This window comes from Charadrius vociferus, unplaced genomic scaffold (genome assembly GCF_000708025.1).
Source record: "Charadrius vociferus isolate BGI_N301 unplaced genomic scaffold, ASM70802v2 scaffold213, whole genome shotgun sequence".
In the NCBI taxonomy this organism is placed as follows: domain Eukaryota; kingdom Metazoa; phylum Chordata; class Aves; order Charadriiformes; family Charadriidae; genus Charadrius; species Charadrius vociferus.
In genome coordinates this window covers 6,288,052-6,310,433 of record NW_009647828.1, presented here as the reverse complement: position 1 = coordinate 6,310,433, position 22,382 = coordinate 6,288,052, and positions in this window count along the sequence as shown.

Below are 22,382 nucleotides of genomic sequence, written 5' to 3'. Positions count from 1 at the left end.
CAAAATTATACCTAGCAATGCTACCTGTTACTCTGGGAGAAGGATGCTGTAGCCAGAATGGGAACAGAGACTGAAGCTGAGAGCTGCCCCAGGAGAAAGGCTGGGCATCAGCTTGGGATGCAGATGTGCAACAATCACTACTGTGATGCAGAAGGTGTCTGGAATAAGTGAGACTTCTTTCTCTGTAATGCCAGAGAGTTTTTTTTATGTATTATTTACCCCACAAGTCTGTCCAAGTTAGGGCTGATTCTCCACTGCCATGTGGCCAATAAAAAAAAATAGATATCACAGGAATGCAAAAAAGGTGCCTAATGTATCTACGCAAGCTTGGGAGACTTAAGGGTACACAGAGGAACATGCTGTGTGAGGGCAAGATGTGTCAACTGTTCCTCCTGCAACTTCTGCTGCTTAACTCCCAATAAATCCAGGCCAAAACATTCAGTATAGTAGGTAGTGTAAACTCCCCAAACTGGAGACTTTACACCTACAAGAGCAGGATAATAACCTTGTTTCTTTCCCTTTATTTTATGCAGTAGTGATTTACACAAGCTGAAGGTTTGGCTGTTGGCTTTGAAATCATGCGGGTGCAGGGTAATGCTAACACACTGGAGATTTTAATGAGAATTTAGTCTAAGTGTTGTTAGGTTTTTTGGTTTTCTTTTTCATTGCATGTTTGGCTAGGTTAAAATCATGAGGTTTCAAAAGCAGCTATTTTCGACCTAGTCTCAATGACAAGTCCTGAGGATTCAAATCGTGTGTGCTCTCTAACAGTCCTACTACATTCTTTATTAAAAAAAAACAAGTTCTTAAATTTGTACTTAAGGAGGAGTTATGCAGGCAAAGTATTGCTTTAAAAAAAAAAACCAACACAAATATCAATCGTTAATGTTATTTCAAGCTGTTTTCCTTGCTATCTACTTTCATTAGGCAAGAGGAAGAAAAGATCATTGCATTTCCATCCCTTTATAGATCCAAAAAGAGAATACCTGAGATTGAGGTAAATTCTTATTTTTAGTCTCCCTCAGCTACAAACACAAAGCAAACAGGTGTTACAGTGAATAAGAGAAGGGGTAGCACCAAGGAGCAAAAGAACCAGAGGTCTGTGGAGAAAGTTGTAACAATATTCACTGTCTGGGGGATTAGATAGGCAAACTTGAATTAGGAAGAAGTCCCCTATCTCTAACAGTTCAAATGACTGCTCATGGGAAAAATCCAATGAAGAAAAGCTCCTCATTTCTTTAAAATTTCAGCTGGACACGTGGTGGGAGAAGTGTTTCAGCTAAGGCCATGCTAATCCTGAGTCAACCAAGCTCTTGGTCTCAGTACAGAGAATTTTATGTGCTTTATGTGGACAACATGAACTCCGTGAATCCCTTTTGCTGCTAAATCAATGAAGCTACGTTGAAATACATAAAAAATAAGATGAAAGTAAAAGTCATCCAACTCCAAGCCCTACATATTTCAGATTAGTCTAAAATTTTTAGGATCAGCTTAATTTCTAGTGGAAACAATCTGGCTCCGCTGACTTTGTGTTTCAGTTGTTTACCCAAGCTGAAGACCCAGCTATTTTATTTGGCTCAAGTCCCAGAACACTTGAAAGTCTGGAGAATCTGATGTGATTTTCAGCCACGCTCTTGATGCCAGTTGCATTAATAATTTCTTAAAACCAAACTTATCCCTCTTTTAAAAAAAGCAGACACTTCTACTTGGTTCAAACATCAGAAAAAGTTTCTCTTTGGTCCCTGCATTTGCACTGCCTCACACTCTCAAACTTGGGGAAAAACTTTAATCTTGCTTGCACGCTCTTCGTGTGTGCCCGGGGACCAGGACCAAGAACCAAGGACTTTTGTGTGCTTCTCTCCTTTCAGCATTGCTGCCACTTGATGGCACCAAAGCCCGCGGAAGATCTTGGGCTGTAAGGTGGGGCTGGGGCTGGGGCGGAAGAGCATCACTTCAGGGTGCTGGAATCCTGCCCCCATGGCCAGGCACCTCTAGCACCCTTCCAGCACCCGAGGACGCTGGGGAGCCATCTGAACATCTCAGCATCAGGTTCATGGCAGAGCAATCCAAGTGGCCTCTGTCAGCTCCTCCAGGACTCAGCTTGTGCTGAATCAGTGTTGAATTAATTCACAAAGCAACTCTCTGAAGTAGGCAATGGGATTTCTGACCTGTCTAAAAGCTTTCAAGTTTCCTCATAGTCCTCTGTGTGAAGGACTATGTTTGCACTTCTCAGGTATCACTTACCTATGCAGAAGTGAAACACAGGTGCAGTTTAGTCTTGAAATGTGATTACAGATTAGACTTACAGTATCTACCACTCTCATGTCTTAACTGTGGGTGCGGACCAGGTAGCTGGAGATGCTATCAGCTGGTCTGTGCCTGAGTTGTGTTTTTTGGGGGAGGAAGAAAAGGAGAGCTGTGCTTTTGAGCATCATGTGATACAGATCTAGCCATCTAGGGTCTAAAGCCCAGACAACAGTTTAGTTATTTGGGGGAGCACAGGTACAAAGATGATCTGCAAGTGAGAAAAGCAGCTCCATTTTCTTTCTTGAAAGGGCCCGGGTCATTGCATTACCCCAGTGACAGCACCGGCCTTCTGAAAAGCCGGATTAATCAGCATTTCTGTCCCTTGACAGAAAAGTGCTTCCGCTCTTTATGCCAGCAAGCACCCTTCTCCTGGAGTTGTGGTGTCCTGTGGTGACATGGTGACACACCTACAGCTCTTCCCATAAGCAAGAGGGAAAGGATTACAAAGTCTGAAGTGCAAAGGTGTTTCCTTCTTGCCCTCTCCCTGGGCAGTACAGATACGCAGTGTCCCATACACATGTCTTGTGATAGAAGCCACACATCATAGCCTTGGACAAATAAATTTTAAAGAATAATTAACCTAAGGAATTTGTTCCTCCTCTACAGCTTGAGTGATCCAGGTAGGCTCCCAGTTATCCCATTGCACCTTCCCTTCCCTTCCCTTCCCTTCCCTTCCCTTCCCTTCCCTTCCCTTCCCACGAAAACATTAATTTTGAGATCTAGTAGTCTGATTTGTCAGGATGCTGAGCGCATGGGCAATAACACTGGATCCGACTCCCCCTTCCCTACCCTGCCCTGCCCTTCCCTTCCCTTCCCTTCCCTTCCCTTCCCTTCCCTTCCCTTCCCTTCCCTTCCCTTCCCTCATTGTATTGAGTAGGAGAAATTCATTGCAAATACCAGTTCTCATTGTCCCAGCAATAAAAGGCAGATTTCCTGGCACTACCAGACATAACAAGTTGGCACCAGTGCTAAAGTAGATCCAGGGCCAAGAAAAAAGGCGTACAGGTAAGGGTTAATGCTATTTCCAGGAGCTCTCTGTCTTCTGCTGTTATATCTTTATCACGCCAACAGAATGTTGTGTATTTTTGTCTCCTATAACAAAGGTGCCTGCATTGGTGCAGGTAACAAAGGTGCAGGTAAATGCTCTTTCTACACAGTTCTGTGTACAAAGCGCAGCCTCTGCTTCCTTACAAAGGCATTGCCAAGTACTGCAGAACCACCCCCCCAGCGCTATTCATGTGCCCATGCTGGTGCACACCTGGACACGGCTATTCATTCATGAACATGCATACATGATTATACACATGCACACATACACATGCCCATACAGAAATGTACATTCCTGTATACATGCAATACACATATGTACATGAATACAGAGATAGATATATAAAAACCAACACTGGCTTTGTCTCTGGTGGCAGAAGTGCCCTGCGCATCCAGCCAGGCTGCTTGCTGAGAAGGTGTGAAGTTTTGTCCCTGTTTCCTGGGAAGGGAACATGAGCAGCAGCTGCAGCTGCCGCATCTCAGCTCTGACACGATTGCGAGTGCCACAGGTTTGGGTCTCAGCAACGGCATCTCTCTCCGCTGTTGCTGCTGCTGCTGCTGCTGTCATTCGTGTTATTTGAAGACTCTACCAGAGTCCCCGAGGAAAGATAAAGGAGTGCTATTGCTAAAGTCCGAAGTTTAAAGAAAGTATCAACTTGTCTCAGTTTTCACTGAGGGGAGAGAATTAACAAAAATAACATGCAAATAATTTTAAATATAGTATCTAGTTAAGCGTATGGAACTAAATCTGATTTCAGTTGTACCACAGTGACTTCAGGGTAAAAGCGCTTCAGATTTAGAGGTCTGAGATCAACACTCAGCTCACAGTGTCACTTTTGGAAAAGGGGTCTCAGGGGAACAGCCATGCAAAGAGGGCATGGAAGGATCTACAATGTGTAATGTGTGGTTTTGTCTTGTCTTTGCTAGTCCCCATCTCCTATTTCTCCCAAGGAAAGTTTTCTCTGGCATTTATTTTCAGGAAAGCAGGACATGCTGACTCTAATTCGGGGGTAGCAAGTTCACCACCCCATTGACACTTCTTCAGTGATGAAAGCCGACTGCCCTCCAGCCACCAGATTTCACAGGATCAGGGTTTTATTCTCTACCACTTGCAAGTGCATCTAACACAGACATCGGCCAGCTAAGCTGCTGCTCCCAGAGCTTAGCTCAGGCTTTTACGAAACTGGTAGAGCTCAAGATATGGGTCTTGGTGGCCTCAGCTTAAACCTTCAAATCCCAGGACTTGTCCTTCCCTGTGGTCAGAGTCTCCCAGGTGGGCAGTCGGGAGGGGAGTCTGATTGAAACTGCAGCCCTTGAAATCACCCGGCTTATCAATTCCAGTCTCCTGTAAAATCAAAAGATCAAAAATTCCTTCAAACCAGAGTGCAAAAGCTTTTGGTCAGTAACTAATAATAGCAAACCAATCCTCTTTAGACCTCCCTGCGCATGAGGGTATTTTAACAGGGAATCCATGCCACAGCTACATGTCCCAGAAGTGATAACTGTGCCTGTGATTCTGTGGACCTAGGCTCTAAGCACAGAAAGAGACACTCCCTGCTTCTTTTTAAGGTCCCAACATAGACTACTCAGTTCCTGCTTGCTGTGGCATAAAGACACGAAAAATCAGGGTTTCTGAAACTACTCAACAGCCCCGATCCTTGGGATTTTTCTCTTGCATTCCTGCAGTCTTTGCTCCCCGCCTTGAGGAATAAGTTGTATAGTTTAGTAATTGCTCCACAAAGCTTTTGTCCCTTGAGCACCCCTTGGTGACAATGCTGGGAGCCATTCTTTGGAAAGGTCCCTGCTGGGCTTTGCACTGTGCAGCCCATGAAATTTGTTCATGTCTAATGGTCTCTGTACTCCTCCGGAATGAATCACGTGCTTCCAAGTAAGCACAACTGGTAACTCTTCGCAGGGTGAAAGCCCAGACTCCCTTCCTACCTATAGGAAACTGTAGGTCACCAGGTAGTCAATGCAGTCTTGTTCTTTCTGAGAAATGAACACAATTGACATGGAGGATCTGCCAGGGTCAGGACCCTAGAAACTAAAACATCCACTATATGAACCCAGGCAAACTATGGACTCTCCCATCCACACCAAGGACTGCAACCTTGACAGCCACTCTCCTTGAACGTTTGTAATGCCTGTATTAGGAGGCCAACATAACATGGTGATTGATGGCCTGATATTTGGGGCTTGAGGGACATTGTGGTATTAATGTCAGCCACTAGAAACAGGGGTCCACTATCTGATACCAAGGTTATTCCCTTGGCTTCCCAGAAGAGTTGTGGTGCCAATTCTGGTGGTTTCAGGGGCATCTGAGCACTAGATGTGCCCTGCTGGAGACCTGGCATTGCCATCCTGCACAAGATCTAGGAGTGCTTCAATCCAAGAGCAATAGAAGCCCTACAGGACTTGCTAGACAAGAAAGGTTTTCTGATTCAGTTTGGATTTTTAGCTGAGTATAAGTGAGCAATGTTATGCCTTGTGATAATGTAACGACATCAGCCAGGGAAAGCTTTGAGAGAAATACGCTGCTTCTCTTTCAGTCATCAGTAGATATTTGTAACCATTGTAGAGATGATAGTCTTGGTGCTGAAAAAGTACTTTGCCTGGAAGGCAAGTGTGATCAGTGGTAACCTTCTCCGAGAGTGCCTCAAGGCACTCTCTGCACAGTATTTCTAATTTTTTATACTGTCATTTGTGATTAAAAATACCTAAGCAATCATCTTAAACAAGCTAGCCAGGTTCAGTCTTTACCTGAGAGCTGTCAGAGGTTGATCTATAAGATCCTCTTGTAGGAACAATACTAGTGAAATGTAATACAGAACTAACACAAATTAAACATCTTAGACACAGATGGAAACTGTGAAATCTTTAAATCTCAAAGAAGTCCTTCAACTTGAATTTTTTTTCAAATCGATTATATGATTATTGGATAAATAAACTATGTGATTGTTCAGCACATAAACACCCTTTGTTAAATGTGTCCGTCAATAGACAATTCATATAAATGATACTAACTATCATCAAAGGAGTAATAACGCCTTTATTGATGAATAAATCTCTAAAAGACAGATCAAATGGAGGTTAACTAGCCATGCATGACATTAGCAGGAATTAGTCCGAAAAGAGCCTTGCAGGCATGCTAGCAACTATATATGGGGTGGGAAACGATGTGGGCCACACTCATGGAAGGACCGGCAAGGTCAAAACCCTAACCCCTGCAAAAGCCATGCTGGTTACTTTACGTTATATAGTTTGACAGCATTGTTTTTATTTATTTCTCCATTGTTTTCTGTGGAGGTTCAAAGAGGTTTTTTTTACATGGAGCCTCTTTTAGCATTTCTGAAGAGTGGTAAGCTGTTGATGCCAAGGCACTGAGGCTGTACACACATGCACACGTGCAGGTGGACTGACCTCTCCACCCAACAAGCATCCCTGTGAAGGTTGCCTGGCCTTACCCAGCCTGGCAGAGCAATGGGGTGGTGGATGGAGGTAACCGGCTCACAGTCACACCTAGTGTCTTTGAACGTGGCTGAAAAGTTCACTTTACTTTTCTCCACACCCTCAACAAAATTCAGTGAGCTCCCAAAGTCCACATAAGCTGTCAGATAGCAATGTGAATTACGTCTCTCAAAATGTGGGTATCTGTTTAGACAGGATTGAGCTCCATGGAGAAGGGCATAGAAATATTTCTCAACAGTAACAGCTGATATGAAGTAAAAATTGATATGAAGTAAAAAAAAAGATTTTCACAAGAAAGCTAACGGTGGGGCTATGACTGGGTAGAAAAGAATAACAATGAGGCACAAAGTGGTGTTCTACTGTTGTATTTGCATCCATGACTTTCTTGGTCTGTATCCCAGAGGCATTTTTCAGCTGCAGCATGATTTTGTTTAGCAGCTGTGGCAAAGTAATGGGAGGGTTTCTGACACTGGTGACACCCCAACAAAGCCTTCCCAGCACCTGGACCCATCGCTGGACCGTGAAAAAGAAAAGGTATTGCCAGCAGGTTGAGGGAGATGATCCTTCCACTTTATTCAGCACTGGTGAATCCATACCTGGGGTACCGTGTCCAGTTCTGGGCTTCTCAGTACAAGAGGGACATGGACATACTGGAGAGACTCCAATGAAGGTCTGTGAAGGTGATTAAGGGACTGGAGCATCTGTCCCCACAGCAGAGGAGTCTCCGGCATCCCAGTGCTCTGCTGGATGGTGTTCAGTTGTGGTGCTCTGTTTCCAGTAAGCACTGCTAACTCCTCTAAGAGTCATTTGTGGGAGGCCAGTGTATATTACAACCAATAATAAGCAATGAGCTCTTTTTCCTACATAAGATGAAATCAATGCACATTAGAATAGTTAGGTTGGAATTACATAGCATATTAATGACCCGCTTGGTAACTGCCAGTGATGAAAACTAGCTAGATAAACTATTTCTCTATTCACAGAATGTTCCCAAATAGGACACTTGAGTTGCCTTTTGGGAGGGAATCGGCTATACTATCTGAGGTCTCTGTAGCTGGGACTCTGTGGCTGAGCTTGTCCTCCAGGGCACTCCAGGGTTCCCAGGTTTCTAGTTAGTGGAGAGGAAAGTCCATTTTAGGTTGTGCAAATGCCAGCTGTCATCTCCACTGACTATGAAGGAACTATAGAGCAACTAGTTCAAATCTAGCTACCCAGACTGTAAATTAGGTCAACTGAGTCTCACTCCAGATGCCAAGGAAGGTTCGTCACGGTTCTGCCTTTTGTGTTTAAGTGTTCTCCAGTATCTTGCAGGGGCTTTTTGGTTAGACTTCTGCTGACTGGAGCTTGCATTCATTGCTCTTCACTTATGCATGGTACCAGATATGTTCTAACTGAAGCCGCTGGTTTGACAGCAAGCAATACAATGTGGGTACAGCAGCACCCTGACCGCTTTTCTAGCAGATAGTGCAGAGCAACAGGTAATCAGAGAAATGATGACACAGGACATAACACTGAAGACAGGCAAGGTGGAACAAACCGTATTGGGAAGAAATGTAAGTAATGACTGACTCAGGGAAAAAAAGAAGAAAGGTCAGCTCTTCCTCTTCTGACAGTGATAACATACCAAAAAAAAGCTAATTTGGAAAAATTTTACTAGAGAATTGCTATCTGCTTCAGTGGTCTTTGAGCATATAATGCCAGAGTGTGCTACATGCTGGCTTGGTCTGCTCTGTTCCGAAATATGCAAAGTGACCCACAAACGGCCAATCATCCACAGTACCAATGTACAATACGAAAAGCTTGTATTTTGGCTTGTCTCTGCAGTTTTAGTGTGAATAGAGGCAGGCAGTTTGAAAGAAGTGTCACAAAATGACATTCCCAAATCACAGTGAAATTCAAGTATTCGTGTCCATTAGAAAACCTTCCCTAAAGGGCCTGAATGGTCAGGAGAGGTGGCAGTTGAGTAGCCCTGGAGACTCGTATCCTGAAATTTTCTACAAACTAAGCATAGCAGGCAAAATTAGTCTTATCAGCTCGGGAGCAGGATCATGCAGTTGCGTGTGTAGGTCATGTGGGTAAAGACCACAGGTTTTAAGCAGCAGCACCTGTAGTAGGATCAGACCTACAGAAGTCTCCGTTGATCATCTCTGGAGCCACCCTGAACATCTGTGGGTGGTTTCTTTGCAGGATTTTGCAGCTCTGTTTTTTCTGTGCAACCCCGCGTGTCCTCATTGCACTGCTTTAACATTGGTCAGGCAATTCGTACCGCAGTGCCAGAGAATTTCTTAATTAACAATGCCTCTGACTGTTTTTCTTGCCTATAATTATGTCATGAATGAAAAAAAGCGTTCCAGTGCCCTGACATTTCTTTGCATCACTCAATGAGAAGGGCCAACCATGCAAACGAAGTAAACTTACTAGCTGGCCTATTTCTAAAATACTTAAAACAACATTTGCCGGAGCCACTGGTCCCGGAGCAATCTTTCCAGCAATGGTACTACCTTCGCCTTGATGAAAACAAACACTGAGCAGGTGGAGTTAATGACCCAGCCTTTTCTCCTATCATCGCTTCTCCATGTCAAAGCTCACACAGGGCAGTGTTTTTCCTAATTTACGGCAAAAAACTGAAGCACTGAGGGCTGGACCCATGCCACCTACCTTTACATAGAAACCATGCGGACATCACCGCAGCTCATACATAAAACTGGGCTCCCCTTGCAGTCTGCAAGGTATTTCCAGCTCATCTGAACTGTGTTTGTTCTCGCATGTTTCAACAATATATTGTAGGTATTGTTATCATTTATAATAATCTAATTAGTATTAGTGCTAATAATAGTAGATATTGCTGGCCTCTAGAGAAGAACAGAACAGAACAGAACAGAATAGAATAGAATAGAATAGAACCCTCCAAAAAGCGTCTATCCGTGTAATATCTCACATCAACAACTACATCAGGGTTTAGTCTGGAAAACAGATCCCTCACGCTTCAGGATCTCACCCAGAGAGAAATCCAAAGCTGCATTTTGGGGATCTGAATATCAAACTGCATTTCTCTAGAAATTCAACAGTAGTTACATATTGGGATTTTGGACTCAGTTCAGATACCAGCTTTTATGATGGTACTTACCCTAAAGCAAGTGATAATGATTTTATGTAAATTATCCTCATGCCAGCTGGTAAACAATACAATACTAAAGCACGTGATACCATGCTTTTGCTGATCCTAACTGATCCCTCTTTGAGGCTCTATTAACATAGACAACATTTTGTTTTCCCATAGGAGCTGTTTGGAGGACAATTAGTTAAATCCACTACTCTAATCATGCGGATTTGTTTTGGAGCAAGGCAGTCTCATAATACAAAATGCCTATTTCAGTTTGAACAAGCAGATTTATTAAAGCTTTTACATGCACACTGTGTAGCTACCATACGCAAAATTAAAATCCATCTGGAGTCAAGAGAAAATACAAGCAAACTAAATACTACAAGAGCAATAATATTGCTAGCATTCACATCAAGCTTGCAGTCAGTGTAATATTTTATTGTTATTCATAAGAAAATAAAACAGTAGTAATACTTTCTGCTCATGGCCTGGTCCTGATACACTTACATAGCAAAGACCTTTTTTTTTTTAATAACTTCTTTTGCATCTGCTTTGCTTTCTGTTTTGCTTTCTGTGCTGGGTCATGTTAACATTGTGTAAGGGTCTGCAAAACTGGGGCTGAAGATTTTATGGAGCCTGAGGAGAGGGTCCCAGCATAGTGCACAGAGGCACGGGCTAGAACCAGCCCCACTGTGGCTGATCTTAGAGCTACAAGGCTGGGTCCCTGCCGGGCTGAGACCCTCAGCATCTCCCGTAGTGCCGAAGGCCATTTCTTGACTTGCTCCAACCATGGCGCCCTTTTGCCCTTCATAAGTGTTCCTCACAGAATCTGTTACCCCGAGCCAGATGAATAATAATACCGTCCATGTAATTATACTCCAGGATGACTTCATTCAGCCTGATTAATTACACAGGCATAGTATCTAATCCCCAAATTTAGAATGGTGGCTGTGTTCTAATTATATCCTCTGATAGCTTAATTCTCTCTTTATAGCCCAACTAAAAATAGTTCATACACATTTTTGCATTACCCTCACGCCAAAGGGGAAGTCCGGCGCCTATCACTGGATCCCATCAACAACCCTCATTTCTCCAGCCTTAAGGTTCCTGGGACCTGCTGGGGAATTCATTCCCCCAAGCAAGACACTACTTGGCAATGCAGGGGCAAATTTGTCCAGTCCTCATAGTGCACACAAGAAAACTAGTGCCAGGAGGACATCTGGACATCCATGAACAGTAGGTGCATTGGATGTTGCTATTTTCCTTCTGAAGACAGTGAAACGATGTGATCAGTTTAAGTAGTTTGTCCAAAACCATAGCAAGAATCAGTGTTGAGATTAGAAGTGAAAACTTTCTGGTGTCTGGTTATTATCTTTACCTCCTAAATGAGAAAACTGAGGCAGAGCTGGAACGAAGGCACCAGTAGCCATATTTTTGCACATATTTTTTGCCCTACTCTTCATTAATGTTCTTCAACACGGGTTTCATCCCTACATAAATGTGGTTCTCCAAATCCACCAGTATAACAGAATGGTAAATGCAGGGATAGACATAGTTACAACCATATAAAGGCCCCTGATATACCTCTAGATAAAGATCTTCTGTAGCTGTTACATAGGGATACAACCACAGCTGTATGGAGGGGTTGTACAGATTGAGTGTTTGGGTGGAAGGACCATGCCCAGAGGGCTTCAGCTCCTGTCAGGGTAGTGAGTAGTCAAAGCCATGCTGAATGTCTTTGGTGGGAGATTAGACCTGAAAGCAAAGCTGGGGCGTTTGCAAACAGCAAATGCCATTTATTGAGATTACATTTTAGCTGTACAGCCATTATATTAACACAGTCCAGCAAGAAAGAAGTCTATTCAACCAGGCACATCTTTAAACTGCAGAATCATCAGGTCTGGGCTGTGCTGAGTTGCTCTGCTGAAAAAGCCATGCCACTGTGGGCTTTGCTTGCCCTTCCAGTGTCAGAGGGGTTTTCACTTACTGTTTTCTCTTGGCACCTGGATGAAATATTATCCGAGATAGCTTTGAAAAGGTGAGTGGTGACTACAGTATACAACAAAAAATGTGCCTCAGTGCTTCTGAAGATGACCAAGGTTTACATTGTGACAGTGGGGAGATTTTGAGGGACATGGTTTGTTTGGGCTTCTTGAGCCTTGGTAAATTTTCTTTGCAGCGTATTCAGTAGCTGTGCAGCCCTCATCCACTGCGTATCCATTATGCTAAGCATTTTCTGGAAGTCAGGTATGAAATCTGGTTGGAAACTTGCCCCTGAAGTCTGCTGTGGACCAAGTTACATTTAGTTGAGAATGCATTTATTCGAGTCCCTCACTATCATTTTAATACTGATTTGGAGAAGGGATATGTGGAGAACCAAAAGAAGGACTAGAAAGTCAGTCCAGTGTCTTTATTTCCTTTATAATGTGTCCTGTACTACTCCACTTGTTGTCATTTACTTAAATATATAATCACCATATTGTGTTTAGTGGCTAATTGTTTTATTTTGGTTCCTTTCTGTCTCATTAGGCAAATTTACTGTTCTGATCCCTTTTGTAATAATAAAAATAACTATAATAATAACAACATCAGAACCATCCCCAGTGCTGCCTGTCAGACTCTTTGCACAGTAAAGCTGCTGCATCTGCAGTTCATTTTACATCTCACATTTATTTCCTGCTGCATTATACTTGGGGTTGATGTCTATATTCTGCTCTGATGCAAACGACAATGTGTGATTTAGAATTAGGAAACAAATTAAAACCAAAACAAAATAGTTGGCTGAAGACAAGACAGAGTGTTTGGATAAAAATGCTTTGGAGTAACAGTTTTGGATTTCCCAGGATCTCCAAAAAAATTTTGGATCCTGAGATCTTAGGTCCCAATGCAGGTAGTAGGAAATTTAGATTGTGCTTTAGACAGCTAAAATCACATGGATTTACCAAATCTTGCTGTATTTCTTTAGCACTGCACTCAAAACCAATGTTGAGTTTTGGGTACAAAACACAGAAATCTGATGCAAGATCTTGATTTGATTTTAGCCTGTTCCCACACCAAATTGCTATAACTTTTGCTTATGCAATGAACAAAATGTATTTTAAAATAGCTTGGAGGTTTTTTTCTTGTAAAATTTAGCTGATATTTAATTATACATATGGCTATAAATATAGACATAGTTATAGGAAGTATCTTCATTTCAAGAACTTGTTTTCAAAATAGACAATAAAAATACAGTTTGAATGCTTTATTCATTTGAAAGACATTACATCAGTTTCACAAGACATCAGAACCTTTTCCTTCCACATTAATAAGAAAAAATCTTACAAATGCTTCCAGGCATTAAACGTTTTCTTGAAACACAGGTTTACTTGTGAGGAGCCCCATTGCAGTTGCCGATTGAAATTCTTGCTCCCCTAAATCAATAGGAGTCCTCTACTGACCTCCAGACAGTCAGCCTTTTAGGTACAACTAACAAACATGTTCTGAGCTAGAAATTACAAGCTACAAGCATAAAAAAAAATAAATCCCTGAATGAAAGGATTCCTATATGTGACTGCAAAGTGAGGGTCGAATCCTCAGCTGGTGCATACTGACCCATTTCTACCTCTCCTGTAGATTTCCTTCCCAAGACTGATATTATATCATTACATTCAGCACCCCATCCCCAAACCCAGTGAACCATGATTCAAAGTATCAAAGTGTTCAAATTACAGCATCCTACTGTTTTTCCCTGTCTTTTCAGACTCGAGATTTTACACGCGGCATCCGCTGACATAGGAAACATTGTCTTATTTGGGCAACCTCGTTCTCCTAGCCTGCCAACTGCTTTGAGCCAAACAATCAATGCTGTCCTTCTCAACTTTTTCCTTTCCAATTAATTAATTTAAATTGACCATTAAGTCAGCAGAGTTTTTGATTGATATTTTCATTAACAACCCTCTCATGCAGACCTGTCCAACACCTAAGAAATGTATGATAATGTCCAATCTGCATGAAGGGGTCTGAACATCTCCCTTCACCTCTCAGTGGTAGTGAGTTATTACTCGAATTGTGCTTGCTGTTTCATTGAGTGTAATTTGAATACAGATTAGCTGCCCCAGTGTTCCAGAGCTTTGGCATTATCATTACTGGGGACAGTAATTTGACTGATGAACACACGGGTTATCACAAGGTCATCACCTTCACAGTATTGGAATGGTCCATCGTCCCAATTTTGGAGGGAAGGAGGCTAAACCTTTCAATAGCAAAATTAAGTCCTGTAAATTAACTTGTCCGATAACTTATTGAATAAATCCTTTACTAATTAAAGAACCAATAGGCCCCTTTGTTCTCAGATCTTCAAAGGCTTTATTAAAATCAATGAAGTAATATCAATTTAACAGTATTTTTTTTTGTAACAAGAATTAAGATCCTTCATCCAATTAGACACAAATGTTCTGTATATGTAAAATTATTTGAAATGTTAAAAGGTAAAAGGAAATACACTAGGTTTATCCTGTGAAAGCTATTATCTGTCAGCCACGCCTTCTCAAAGGACCTGTTCTTTCTTCATTAGCGCTCAGAAAGTGAAAACATAACTGAAAATATTCTTCAAACTTATAAAAAAAACCATGTGTGTTTTATTTGACTGGGGACAGTGTCACACTGATAACACTATTACACTCGCACTGCTCTGGCATATTTTCCAGTGTAAAAGAATATTGAAAAATGCAAGCAAAAAGAGAATGCATAGTCTGAATTAAAACACACAAGCTGATGTACAGGCAACTATTTTACAAGCATCAGTGGGACAAGCATGTTGATTTGCTAAGCTTTCTCCTAAGAAACCTGCTGCTGAAGTAGCTCTTCGGTTACAAATGAAATGAGTGTGGTGGACTTAAGCCAATCTCAAGTGATCTCCATCTAACCCGTCTGCTGGTATGCTTTGCCAAGGCATTAAGTATGTAATAAGTTATAGTTTAGGGGAAAAGACATAGCTACATGAAGAAGACATTTTAATGTCCAATTATATCAAGTCTGGCTCCAGAAAAAAGCATCATTTTTATTTTTCCAAACCTAAAAATTCTTATTAAAATGTTTTTTTAAAGGGTGCAGTTGTATTTAAGGTTTTTGGACAAATTCAGGGAAAAAAAGTTTTATAAATTATTAACAAAAATTTAAAAACTAATATTCATGCTACACATATCAAACCATCACCAAGCAGCTGACTCTTCCATGCAGCTGAGCTCAGCTGATATGATCCATACAGTATACAAGGATGGCAGACAGGTCTAAGATAACAGCGTCTGCTAGGAAAGGAGCTGCTGACTGGCAACATTTGTGTTTGAGGTATCTGGCTTTGGTATCCTGTCTGAGAGTGGCTAGGCTCCTCATAACCCAAGATAGACATCTGCGAATGTCCTGGCTGAGTTGTCTTTCTCTTGCCAAAAGGGAAAGATCTCTAAAACCAGAACAACTTGGTGAGGTTGGTGCGAAAAACCTTCACTACAGCAGGATTCACTGATGGTTTTATCACATCTCACTTTTAAAGCTATTCTAAATGTATCCCAATTAATCTTCCACACCACTTCATCCTGCATTCTCACTACATGTTATATTTGACCTTCACAGCATTTTGCCAGCATTAACTAATTATCATAATAACCCTCTGAGGGAAGCAAGTAAACAACATTATCCCTCTTTTAAACAGAGCCAAAGAGGTCTTGCTTTGCCTGAGGCCATCATGTTTTCTTCCTTTTCTTGGTCTCTCAGCACCAAGGCAGAGCAATTAGATCCTGACCTTTTCCGGCTCCTAGTCTTGGGCTTGGATCCCTAAATCACACCTTTACTGACATTAGTGACCTACTGTGGTTTATGTCTAGAAAATAAAGAGCTAAAACTCAGTAACATCTTCCATGCCAATCCTAGTCTATCTTTTTTTTTTTTTTTTTTCCCAAGAAAATGAACAGCAATTCCTATATATTGCCACAGAAGAAGACAGGGAAAAGATCTAAAAAATATTTCCTCTGTGAATGAATTCAGTCTATGTAAATCAATTAGTCATCAAAACAATTTGACACTTGGAAAATTGAATCTTCAATTAGATGTTATCTTCCCAATATCCTTTATATCCTCCCTGGATAGAGATAACACCTTTGTTATCTTGCTGAGAATCCACCTCCCCTACTTTAGCAGAAATGATCAACTGATAGTTATAAAACCCTTGATGTTTGTCCTTGGATGAGAGAGTCCCACAGAGACATGAAAACATTAGAAGCCACAGGATGAAACATTAGTTACTACAGCCTCAATAGCGAGATTTTACAACCTGGTTAAAGTGAGCGATTCCAGCCCTTCTGCAACACCTGTGATTTAATGATATTTTTAGTTTGGAAGCTGCTTCTGAACCCTGTTACTGGCAAGAATGGGACAAAAATAAGGAAGGTTTTCTTTTTCAGACAACAGTCGTAGTACCTTGTACCCAACCCTTCTCCACAGTTGGCTAAGGAAAGTGCCATGCTTGTAGGAAAAGAGTCAAAACTAAACTGAGGAGAAGTGGCTACAGCACACCTTGAAGTTTGACTCTGGCTTGTCATCAGGGATGTGGTGTCTGGGTGAGTCCGCAGGGCAAATCCAGCGTGTGGTCAGCTGTGGACAGAGGAAGGTGAGGACAAACACTGGAGGAGGGTTGGACTGGAGGCCCCACCTCTGTCTGCACATCAGAGCCCAGAACTGCCTTGTAGGTGTGTTTGAGGCAACACCAAAGAGGAAATACACTGTCCTGAAGTGACGGATGGTGAAAACATGTGTTTCTCATTTGGTTTCCAGATTTTATTGAATTTTCTATATTCTTTATGGTTCCTTCTCTGGGGCTAGCATTTTTTTCATATTTTATACTGTGAGCTCTTCTAAATGTCACATTATCTAGAATAGGAAAAGAGCAGTGTCAAATTAACCTCCAGACCTGCCTATCTGCTAATCCATAATGCAGCTGCTACTCCTCGCTTGTAGCTCATTGAAGCTTCCCATGTTATTTCTTGGCAATTTTTGTCTATTCAAAAGTTGCTGAGTACATAGAGCCCACATTGGCACCATCCCTGGATATCAAATAAAATGCATTGGTTTACTCCAGCTGCTGATGGAGTAGCCTCAGTTTAAGTCCCCCTTCTATTTGTTCCCTTAGTGATTTGGAGCTTACTGCTACTCTGAAATCTACCTGGTCCAATCTCTGAAACATAGGGAACATGCCACAAGATCAAGTCTGACTCCAGTTTGAGTATGAAACAGCCACTTCTCATGCTGAACATGACCTATGTAAAAAGCTGTTATTTGTGGAAAAAGTGAAGAACCACCAGTTACTGCAGCAAACTGTCAGTGGAAGTCCTGTATCTGGGATAACTTTAAAACTTGACCATTTTTTTATACCAGCTTGAGTCATTTACTTGAGCTAGTAAATCACAGAATGGTAGGGGTTGGAAGGGACCTTCAGAGATCATCTAGTCCAAAGCAGGTTTACCTAGAGCAGGTTGGACATGAATGCATCCAGGCAGGTTTTTAATATCTCCAGAGAAGATGACTCCACAACCTCTCTGGGCAGCCTGTTCCAGTGCTCTGCCACCCTCAAAGTAAAGAAGTTTTTCCTCATGTTAAGGTGGAAATTCCTGTGTTCCAGTTTGTGCCCATTGCCCCTTTTTCTGTCACTGGGCTCCACTGACAAGAGTCTGGCCCCATCCTCTTGACATCCACCTGTTAGATATTTCTAAGCATTTTTGAGATCCCCTCTCAATCTTCTGTTTTCCAGGCTAAACAGACCCAGGTCTCTCAGCCTTTCCTCACAAGAGAGGTGCTCCATTCCCTTGATCATCTTCATAGCCCTCCACTGGACTCTCTCCAGAGGTCACCTAAGGTGCAGAGTCCTAGCAGAAAGGAATGAAATTCAACTATTCACTTCAATATTAAAAACTAGATAGCAGAAAAAGTGTTCCTCTATGTCACACTAAAAGTCAAATTTCCCCTAATCATAATCTTACTCAAGATTGTTTGCTTTTTTATAGTGCAAGGGACAATTATTTATTTTAGATTAAATTTAGATCTCAGCTGTGAACAGTGATGTAGAGTATAATCCCTGAAAACTCAGTTGCATTTAAAAACAAAGATTATGGCTTCTTTAACCTTCAGAAACTATATTCTATTATAAACCCATGTTAGTTACCGGGTGTAAATATACTAAAATCAACATCAGATAAATACAAGATGCATCAAAAGATTTAAGGCACCTGTTGTGTATTTAAAAGAATTATATCTTGTTTATGGTACAGTATAAAATGCACAACTGATTTATATAACAGCTAGTCTATTGCAGGGGAAATCTCATTTCAATCATAAATGGCAGAAGTTGATTTAAGAATTCATTCTTTAATGGGTCTGCAATGTTCAAATTTAAACTCATTCAATTCATCAGCAAAATATTCAATATGGGGCACAGGGAACTCATTTAGGCAAACAGCGACTTTTAATATAAATTTTCCAGGAGATTTCTTCATCGATTCAGCAGTTTAGTGCAAAATGATTTGTGCGATACATTCTCAAGGATCAATGCAGGCCAAGTCAATGGCTAATATAAAACAATCATCCCACCGACTACAGAGAACGTGTCAATGAACTTTGACTTCACATTGAACTGCTCTGTGGAAAGTAGAAGGAAGTCTGATAAAAATTAATCATAACTTCCCCCTCCTCCCCTTACCCTTACCCAATCTCTATTATTATTGTTTGTTTGTATTACAATATAACTTGGAAATGTCATTCGGGACTACAGCCCTGTAGTGCTAGATTCTGTGTAAACGCATGTGAAGATACCACCTTTGCCCTTAGAAACGAACATCCTCAACCCCCTCGCTTCTCTTGGTGTGAGCCATCATCTCAGATAAATGTGGAGATTACAACAGGGAGCTGTCTGAGATACTATGGCTTCAACCAGAGAACTTCTAAGCGACTTGTGAGCCTCAAATCTTCTCTGGACAAGGAAAATAAATTAAAAAAAAAAATGACCATAACATAACATAACATAACATAACATAACATAACATAACATAGCAGTGACCTTAGCAAGGTTGATCTTTGTGCTTTGTGCAGTTCAAGTTACTATCTTGGAGGGTCTCAGTGGTCATTTTGCAGGATCAGAGCCTAAGAAAAAGAACGGGGACACATATACTTTCATTTGTTATTCTCCTACATTTTAAGACCATATCTAGAACTCTTTGGATGGGCTTCTGGTGAAGTCCACTTGCAGTTGATAGTAACAAAGTTCATTTACCCATCAACCTACTCTTAACCGAGTGATTTCTTACACGCCCAGAGACTTGAAGAGTGCAGCAGGTTCCTGGAGAGATGAGTAAAGGGCAGTGTGGAAATAACACTGCAGTTTTTAATGTAGGTAGTCTCAGGTGGGTGAGACTGGTGTCACTGGTAAAGCAAAAGAGGCAATGGGATAAAAGAAAGAGGCAGCTGGCAGTGGACGGGCAACCTGGCCAAGAGGGAGATATTTGAACAGGGGCGGATATTTGGGACTAGTTTTAGGGACCTAGTGGAATATTCTGGAACAAAGTTATTAAACAATATCTTGCCTTAGCTATATCTCAGCATGTTATGATGGAGCAACATCTGAAATGCTGCTCATTCTGTATGTAGCTCTGGCTGCTAGAAATAGACTAGTATCCATTTAAGCAGGCTGTGGTTTCACAAAAGCAAGTACAATTGCACACCTTGTGTTGCTGAATTACCTCAGTCCAAGCCTGATAAACTTAGTTTAAATTCTGCCTCATAAAAGGCTTTGTCAGTTAACTGCAGAATCTGAGTGAGAGATACTGATCCGCATGACGTTTTTTCATGGCTGGGTTCAGAGGCCCTCTGGAGACAGGTTTTCTTGATTGTTTTGAACTCCCTCGTTTTTTTTAAAGCACCATCTGAACCACAAGGGCAAGTAACATACCTTTACATAGAATGACATTACATAAACAGCCGGTACAGAGGCCTGGTCTTCCAAATCTATGACTTCTGGAGGAACTACAGTATGGCCTCATTTCATCCCCTAGATTTTGTTCCAAAATGAAGCTGGAGTACAGCTGGGACATGTTCTTGAGCCAAAAGGTGGGAAAACTGCCAGATCCCAGTGTTTAAAGGTAATTTTGCGGCAGTGGGTGGGACGTGGAAGGTCATAGCATCATGGTGTAAGAGGCAGCTCTTGTTTTTTCTCACCAAATAGACCTCCATTTCCTGAGCTGGAAGTGTCATTCCTGAACTTCATGACCTACTTCAGAAAACTGATGAGAGAGAAAGAGGGACATTCATTTGGGTTCAGATTGAAAGATGAAGAGATTGGCTACTGTTTTTAATGGATTTCTAGTAACCTGATACATTTAGAGCCTGAATATAGTCTTAAATTGCACTGAATGCCATATAAGCAGAAGTCAAATAAGATCACAGTTGGATGTAAGTATTGTCAATCCTGTCAAAGAGTAGCTGTACATCTTGCATCCTATTCCTGCCTCCTTCAGGGACTGTGAGATTTAATGACTGCAGTAAACTCTGTTTGTCAACTACATAAGGAACATTGCAGAGCTCGTCTATTGTTTTTGTGGTGTACACAGATACAACACATTTCTGACAAAACACAAGATGCGAACAGGAAAAAGGTCCAACACTTGCAGCAGCAGAAATTTTCAGTTTTGACTGTCCCAGCTTTGACTGGTGTTGGGGAACTATTGTCAGATTCAAAGTCTGAATCATCCTTCCAAGAGCACACAATATGTTTATAAGGTTATAAAGCCTTTCCCGTTGCAGAAAGCTTACTGTGTAAATTACACCAGCAAGAATTTCAAGGCAAAGCTTTCAATCATATTTAACTAGAATTAAGTACATAGGACTTTACCACAAGTGTCTTGAAATACTCAGTCTTCTCAGTTATTTCAATGAAGTTTGGTTCTGATTTCTTAAGACACTTTCTTACCTAGGTAAAGTTACCTGGGTTTTTTTTTCAGTGTTGCTGAATAATTAGAGCACTCATTGACTCTGAAAATTAGCCTTTATTATCCATCAAAGGACACTGAATGTTGAGCTTTACTTTTCATATGACTATCTAAAGGATCCAAACTGTCTGATAAAAAGGGGCTCAGCAATTTTTTAATATGTAAATTACTTCATACTTGACATCACAAACCAGAAGCATTCAAAACCTTTTCGGCTTTGACAATCAAGAATAATCAAGGAAGTTAAACAGCAAAAATTATCATCAAACTGCTAATCTTCAGAGTTTTATTTCATTTTTGCAATGTCACAGGGAAGATGACACCAAAACTGTTAGGTTAGTTTTACCATGTTTCCCTACTCAGGCTGGGAATGCCAGTACAAAAGGTTTACATGCAAACCCCACTGTAATGAAAATCAAAGAATATATTGATTTAATTTCCAAATTATTAATCAACTTCACAGCTGAACAAAAATATTGTATTGCTCAGCTCAAGCAAATCCTAACATCTTTGCCTCCGGCTATGAGTCTAAGAACTGATGAAGGACAAAATGGTAATGTATGTACTGTACATGTCCGGGGAAGCTCTGCATTCTTAAAGAATAAGCATACTAGCTGTACATCAGGGAAAGTTTTGTAATATTCAAGCGAATGAAAAATCATAGAGGAATAATGTATGTAAAGGATCATCTGGTTTCCAGACAGTAATTTGCCATGCAAAGTCACTCTTCTATGAGGGTGAAACAGAAAGAGCAAAGGATACAACAATACAACAAATAATGGCCCCCTTGGAGATAGCGTCTCAGGAAATTTGACTTTTTAAAGTATTTTTCCGGTGTACCAGTCTTCTCACAGAAGCAGACATCAATAACCAAGAGGAATGGACGGCGAGAGTCCAGAGGAAGACATCAGTTAGGGGATTGTGCAAATGACGCAGAAGGCTGGGTCATATAGCAGAACTAGAAACATGAGATAGCCAGCAGGCTGCCAGATTAGCTCACTAGTTTTTGCAAGAGTCAAAAATAGTGTGCTGATACAAGCTGCAGTGTGCACAGCTGGAGGGAGAATACCTCAGCTGCGACTGCCCAGATCCTACAGAATCACTCAGAGTTACCTGATAGTCAGAGAACAAGAAAATCTGGATGAAGTGAAAAATGCATGGCATGAAAAAAAACATCCACACATGAATGACACAAACCCTGTCTAAAGCACACCTCATACCTCTTAGATTATTTTTTATTCCAAGGCCAATCAAAGCCTCACAAACTTATTTAACAGTTACAAAGTTTCACTTCTACCAGCCGAATTTCTTCTGAAATTTTTTTTCAGCCTGACACTCAGATCCCAATTTTGGTACTATATCTTCATAGGAGATATGGGAACAATGCCAAGCATAATTTGGGTATCACAGTAATTATAGAACAAAACAACAAAGACATTGAACTCCTTCAA